We start from the raw sequence: 7,469 nt of genomic DNA on the forward strand, positions 1-7,469 counted from the left end.
AAGTTTATTGGAAGAAAAAAATTACTACTAGAAATTAATACTAGAAAAAGAGTGCACAAACACAAAACTTTGAGTCCAGCAGAGAAACTGTCACAAGTGTACATTGGCTAAAATGACTGTTGCTAAGTGGTTCTGTGTTTTCTTTATAAATGAAACCAAATTTTGCTTTCATGTAAAAATCAAGAGAGAAGAGAGACACAGACCAAGTATAATGTACAGTACACTTGTCCGTTGGCTGTTATTTCTACTTTAAAAATCCTTTATTGTTGTTATTTTTTTCCCAGGTAAATAATTTGTGGGCCATCATTAACTGTAAATCATATTCACAACTAAACATTTGGAATGTATCACCTTGTATGTAATGGATCTACAAGTGTTCATTTAACTTTTTCTGAAATTATTTACTGATATAGGTAACCTTTTAGGTGATATATAGTGAAAAAATATATAACCAACATTGGTGTTATAAACAATACAGCAATGTTGTATTTGTGACTTTGACAGTTATTCTGTGCGTGTGCTATTGAATTTGAAGGAACGTGGTGTCAAAAATCAGAGAACCTATAATAGTGAAATGCTGTCACAAAAAACAATGATTTTTCAAATAAAAAAACAAGCAATCAGATGGGAATATTTACTTTGCTTATTTCAAAAGACTGCTAAAATAGGATTTTGCCGACGGAGGGCGTTATATCTCGTTTATCTCTTTTACTTCCCTTCACATTCTTAATAATAATGTGACTCTTTTTTTTCTTAATAGACAGTTTGTGCACCAAGATCCAACGGCCTTGGGCACAACTCTCAAGGAAAATGAGACTTTTTCTTTTGAATAACGTCCAAAAGTCATAACTTAATTTGTTCGCCAATTCCCTCCGGTCCGCGCTGAACAGCGCTGTCCCGATCCCCTGGGGGTTGATGCATGTGTTGAATCTGCAGGGTTTCTTTCTCCGTGCGCTCCGGCGCTACCCCTCTGGTGCAGCAGGTTGCGTGAGAAGCGGAGCTGCCGTCCAGAGGGGAGGGTCTCCGTCTTCTGGACAATCCTAAATCTGCTTGGTTAAGTCACGCGAAGGCTGTAGTCCCTGGAAAAGACACAAAGGTTTTAAACTCGTAGAACAAAGAGGAAAAAAAGCTCAAATCTTTTTCTTTTTTTTTTTTTTTTAACGCCCCTCACTCATTGCCCGCACGAAGGTGCACGTGTATTCGCGCGCGCGCTGTAGCTTCTGTAAATGAGAGGATCTTGTAGCTTTGGAGTCATGCAATCTGCCACTCAGGCTTCACTGTTTGCAGTCATGTAACACGCTGAGGTCGCTGTAGGGCAAAACGAATCACCAAAACTCTAAAGAAGATGACCTCGTCACCCCTCCCGGACTTTTGCAAGCTCCAAGAGTTGAGCCCCCTGGTAAGGAGTGCAACCAATAAATCATAATTCTTAATAATTATGATTTCAAATTAAAAAGATGCAATGAAAAAAAAATCAGTTTCATTTTATTTCTTTTTCTTTTACATACGAATAGCACAAGATTAAATAAGTAAATAAATAAAATTGCATATTTGATTTCAAACTTCAAAACAGATCATTTAGAGATGTAAAATAATTAACATATCTTCTTTCCAAAATTATATGCATTTTTGGAAAGAGGCATATTTACTTTCACCACGCCAGTCATACGTTATATAATTCAAAGGGCATTGCTTTACGGAAAATAGCAAGAGGTAAAGAAAACGACGTTTTAGAAAACTGTAAAAAAAAATAGCAATCAATTTTCTGCATCACAAAAAAGGAATGCACAAAAGGTTAATTTGAAATAAATAAATAAATATAGTGTCAATGAAATTGGACTGATAAAGTTTAAATGACATTTTAACATATTTTGCATTCAAGCACATCCTCATAAAATCATTACAAAATATATACATACTTTTATCATTTTTTACCAAAAATGAAAAAAAACAACAAAAAAACAATCAGTAATTCAGTACAAGTGAATTTCACATAGTACACAGCATACTTAGTTATTTTTATCAAAAAATTATCGTTGATCATTTGTGGCTTATCCTCCTAATAAAGGGTATTATAGACTGTCTGCTGGGCAGTTGTCAAATCAGCAATCTTCCCTGGTTCTGTAAGACATTACATATATATACTGTATATATACATATATTATATTTTTTCTTTATTAAATTATGGTAATATAGTTTTCTTTCAAAGTGAATGTCAGGCCGTCATTAGCTATAAGCTGTAGCTGTAATGAATATGTGTATTATCTATAGTTTTTGAATAAAATAACTGAAATAAATAAACTTTTCACATTAATTCTAATTTATTCAGATGCACTTGTAATAAAACACTTAAAAGCATAATAATTGGTTTGGATGAGTATGGCATTTTCAAATGAAGAATTACATCATTTCACTTACAAAATTTTAAGAATTCATTACACAAAAAGTGCATCATTTCAAGCATTTCTTTGTAATTATTTTTGATAGATTGATGGTTATCTATTTGCCATATTTCTACTGTGTTTTTGTGTCACCTTTGCTTTGAATCTTGATCATTTCTTATGCTGGGTTGTGTCTCTGGTGTGTTTACATTTGGGATTTCTCTTTCTTTGTTTCCCAGTACATTGTATCAGCAAATTCAACAGCTCAGCTTCAATTGCATCTCTTCCCTCACAGCTGCACCTTGTTTCTAATCAACCACCTGCTCATTGTTCAGCAATTAATGCTCCAACTGAAATATCTTTCACGTTAGTCAGTTCTGAGTCAGATCTTCCTGTTACCTCTAGCATGGTTTCAGGTCCTTGTGTATTTTTCCATTGTATTGATTTTTTTTTCTTTATTTAGTTAAGTAAATAGTTACAATTTTCTGCCTCTTTTCTGCATTTAGATTCAGCTCTACACCATTCTGGCAATTTTTTATTTTTTTATTACAGTTTTTTTTTCTTTCTACCGAACCGCTACTTGGGTATTTCACCCTGAACAGTCAGGTTCTTTAAGGATGACATTTATTGGCTTACGCTTCTTTATGATTGTCCCAATAAGTAAAATAATAATAATAATAATTGTGATTGGGTGTAATATTTTTGTTCATTTTGGTGATTGCTTAAAGGGTAATGAAAAGATTTATGAGTTGACATAGTGATCATTTGCTGAAGAAGCTGGCTGCTCAAAGAGTTGTTTCCAACCATAGCAATGAAAGTTTGAGTGGAAAAAAATGTGGCAGAAAAAAGTATCTTCCTAGCAATATTAGAAGTCCCACAGCTGACAAGCTTTAAGGAGATGCTGTAGGTTTTTGTCAAGAGGAAGTCAAGAAACACCAGGGTCAGACCCAACAATGCAGGTGAGCTGAAAATCCCTTTTAAAGCTGGGCTTGTTTCCTACATACCATGCTATGCTGATGCAGTTGTAGATGCAAAATGAGCCCTGACCACATACTGAGGAGGGAGATAGACTTTACAGTACATTGATATCAATTTTAGTTTACATTTAAGTGATAAAATTCAATGTATGTGATTTTTACATAACATTCTTATCTGACAAAATTGATTTGGGTTTTTTGTTGGTATAATCATTCAAATCAATAGAAAGGTACAAGAAAACTTACCCTGTGTGAAATGTACAACTTCAAATTGGAATTGAACTACAAAAACAAATTAAAATATATTAAGATCCACTTGCATTCTACACTTCTGTCTCATTAATAAATGGCATGTGGCAGGAAATCCTTCCTGCCACATGCCATCTCACTGTACAATAAAAGCTAAATCATTGTTCTGCACAAATCAGTCCAATTTTGCACAACTGCACTGTGGCACACTTGCTGTACATATATTTACATATACATACTGTTTCTGCATTTTTGAATCTTTGCAAGGACTGCTCTAAGCTGCTTTTTATATTGACAGCATGTTATATTTTATTTTTATTTTATCTTGTCTACAATTGCTACTCACTGGTGGTTATTGTGTGTCTTGTCTCTATGCTGCTGTAACTGCGAAATAATTTCCCTGCTGGGATGAATAAAGTAGTTCTATTCTATTCTATAATATAAATGAGAACCTCTTCATCTCTTTCATGGAAGGTAAAAAGGCATTTCCCAGAATGGAACAGGAACGTTTCAGTTAGTAACGAATAAGTAATGAAGAATGTGGAAGATCAGTTGACACTGGAAGGACTGATGTAGTTCATAAATTCTTTAAAAGATTAAAGAGATTGAAGGCAGCAGTGGCACAGATAACTGTCTGCACAGTGGCACATAACTGTGCCACTGTGCAGATCCACAGGTGCATTTGTGTGTGAACATGAGTGCAGTAGGTTAAATGGAGCAGGCACCAAGCCCAAGAGATTTTAAATGTTAGATTCTCTGTGTCTATCTTATGAGAACTGTGCAGAAAAATTAAGAAAAAAAATGGTTTTGCCTCCAGTCATGTATGTCTCAAAGAGTTTGTGGACATAAAAGCGGGTGTAATGACTGAGAAGGTTTTCAGTCTTCTCATGCAAACGTTGTCCCGCATATACATTGCGTGCAGGTATGGAACCCATTCTGTGTGCCTGAATCTATTCTGGTGCATACAAGCCTTGTGAAGAGTGTTTCTTTCTATTTGTGACTGACTTCAAGGTTTAAGCATCAAAATAAGTGCATGCTACAGCCTCAAAGTTCTGAAACTTTAGTGGTTTGAGATGGCCACAAAAAATAATCACACATATCATCATGAATTTTCTTTTCTTTTTTTTAACTGCAGTCCAGGGTTGAAATTCTTGTGTTTATGGGAGCAGGATGTATTCCTTGACAGCAGGTAATCTGATGTGATTTTAACTTCCCGTGTAACATTCCATGACAGATGTGTTTTGCACATGTTATGATATAGAAACCAAAGTTTTGACTAGCAGAAAAAAATTATTTATGGTTCATACTTTCTCCCTATCACTGATTATATCAGAATATTTCTCAAAAGCAGAACCTCACTTTAACTGAGATACAACATTGTGGCTATTCTTCTGTAAATGAGAACAATACCTGCGCCCATAGGACACCGCCGAACAGCCTCCAAGGCTTGCGTGTGCCCCATCGAGCAAATGCTAATAGGATTATTTTGTGCTGCAGGTCACGACACCTCACATGAATGCTGCCATGACCTAATATAAACTCACAGCACATTTTCATCACTGCTTGGTGCACCCAATTAATGTGGAGCTAAAACGTTCAGTTGGTTGTTTTCGCTAGTCCACAAAGCAACATGGAAAAAGAAAAAAAACAAAAAACTTAAACACTCATTCTGAACAAATCCCCCCCAGAAGTTCCATTCAACAACAACCACTTTGATAGTTGGTGTTAATGTTACAGGTGACTTAAAGTTTTGATTTGGGGTTCTGATTTTTGGCTTTTACAATAGTTTCCATTTCACCTTGATTGCACCTCTAATTTTTAATGCTGTCCCCACAAATAAAATCCCAACTTAGACCAGACAGCACAAATTACTGGTTGAATAATTACTGTAATATGACAGCAACAGAGCAGTGGCAATAATATGTAACTTTGCTTACCTAAAATATTGTGCTTGTTACCAATAACACCATCTTCTAAGTATTATACAGGAAGCAATATGTGAATACTGGCTGAAATGTTGGTCTGACATTTCCAGGTCAAACTTAAAGATTTGCATCTATCCCAATAATGTGGCAATAAACCAAACACTGTATCCCTTAAAATGGCACAACTTCCAAATGAATAAGTTTGGGTGCTAAACTGACCTGCCCCCAGTCTAGATATCTCTCCAACTGAGAAGAATTTGATGGATCATGAAACATGCCTGATGAAGAAGACTCAGAAGAAGTCAACTGGAATCAGACAAAAATGACAACATTTCCCATTCAAAAACTCCAGTAACTGGTCTCTTTGCTTCTATGATGCTTAAAGACTGTGAATACATGACCCTGTCTTCACATTTTTATGATGTGTTCCTACTGAACACATCAGTATTGGAAGTTCATTGGTTGTCTGCAGTTCTTAACTGTGAATAAATTCTGCATTCATAAAGGCTAAGGTAGTGTTTCTCAACCATTTTTGGGCCAGCGCCCCCCTATCCATTATCCAGGTCCCTTACTGCCCCCCATCAAAAATTTGTAGGCATCTTTGCATTGAATTTTATTCTATTATTAATACTACTATCACTATTGTTGATGCTTTAATTTTTATGGTTGTTTCTGTATTTATCATCAAAAATAATTTTCCAGAGAACAAAAAAGCCCTGGGAATAAAAAATTTTGTTTACAGACATCTACGAAAAAATGCAATGAATGGACATTCAACTTAAAATCGGTAGGCTTAGCAGCCAATCAGAGTGGGAAAAAAAATCTTCTTCTGTGCCATTTTCTGATGTTAGTTGTTAAATATTGCAGAAAATGACCAGATAAAAGATGTACAACAATGCCAGTTTCAACTATTTGCAAAAGACTGTTCTGTGCAAACATTAAAACATGGATAGAACTGCAATTATATTAATCATGGCTTTTCTTCTCTTCAGTGTTTCTATGAGTTTCTGGTGGTGCAGCTTTTGTGCTGCCTTCAGGAGAATGGAACATCAAGGTATGATCCATAAAATTTCACCCACATGGCATTTACCTTGTAAACCAGTACTTTCAGTGGAAAAACAAAAGTTCCAGATCCTTTTAATGCCATATAAATATGGGACAGAAACATGAATTTTGTCTTTATATAGACCTGTCTATTGATTTATAGGTTAATAGTTTTTCTGGACAGAAATTACACAGAACAAAGTTGGTTCTTAATCAATCAAATCAAATCCTAGTTAAACTGAAAGTGTCATGGAGTCACTTAACACCATTATGACATTCACATCTAGTTTGTCGCTCCGTTCTACGTCCCGGTTCTCTTGTTTCATAGTTTTGCGTCGTTTTTTTTTTTTTTTTTTTCACCCCCTACGGTGCGGGCGGTCGGGAAGCGTATCGATGGGGAAAGGTAGACTGACGTCTTTTAAAACAACGGAAAAATTCCGGTATTCTCCATCCATCCATCCATCCATCCATCTTCTTCCGCTTATCCGGGGTCGGGTCGCGGGGGTGGCAGCTTCAGATATCCGGTATTCTGATGATTAAAATTCAAAAGTGCTGTGGTACCACCGTTTCATACCGGATCACTTACAGCACCAATAACGCTATAAAACGAACGTTCTCTATCGTGGAATCACCCACGGAGGGATTTCTTTATTTAACTTAGTTCATTTTTCTGAGGGATACACAGTGAAGGTATCGTGATTTTAATAATCATGTTTATAAGAGCGAAATTCCGTTGTCCTTCCACGGTAGCGGGCAGCATCCAGACGGACAAGAAAACTCTTTTAATATAAGTTTCTGCTTTGACACGACTACAGCACTGTTAAAACATATGTACAAAAATCCTCAATAAAACATAAAATATTTGAAAATCAGACACCAGACAAGTGAGTCAC

At 35.7% G+C, this 7,469-nt stretch overlaps 1 long non-coding RNA gene across 1 annotated transcript; it reads right to left on the minus strand.

Moving 5' to 3' along the window:
* Positions 1-620: 620 nt before the first annotated feature.
* On the minus strand, positions 621-1,393 carry LOC114142612 (uncharacterized). The gene is made up of 2 exons (XR_003595072.1): positions 1,172-1,393; positions 621-1,079 (listed from the first exon to the last, which is right to left on the minus strand). It is a non-coding gene; the product is annotated as an uncharacterized LOC114142612 (long non-coding RNA).
* Between the last annotated feature and the right edge of the window lie 6,076 nt (positions 1,394-7,469).

This window comes from Xiphophorus couchianus, chromosome 4 (assembly GCF_001444195.1).
Source record: "Xiphophorus couchianus chromosome 4, X_couchianus-1.0, whole genome shotgun sequence".
Classification (NCBI taxonomy): Eukaryota; Metazoa; Chordata; class Actinopteri; order Cyprinodontiformes; family Poeciliidae; genus Xiphophorus; species Xiphophorus couchianus.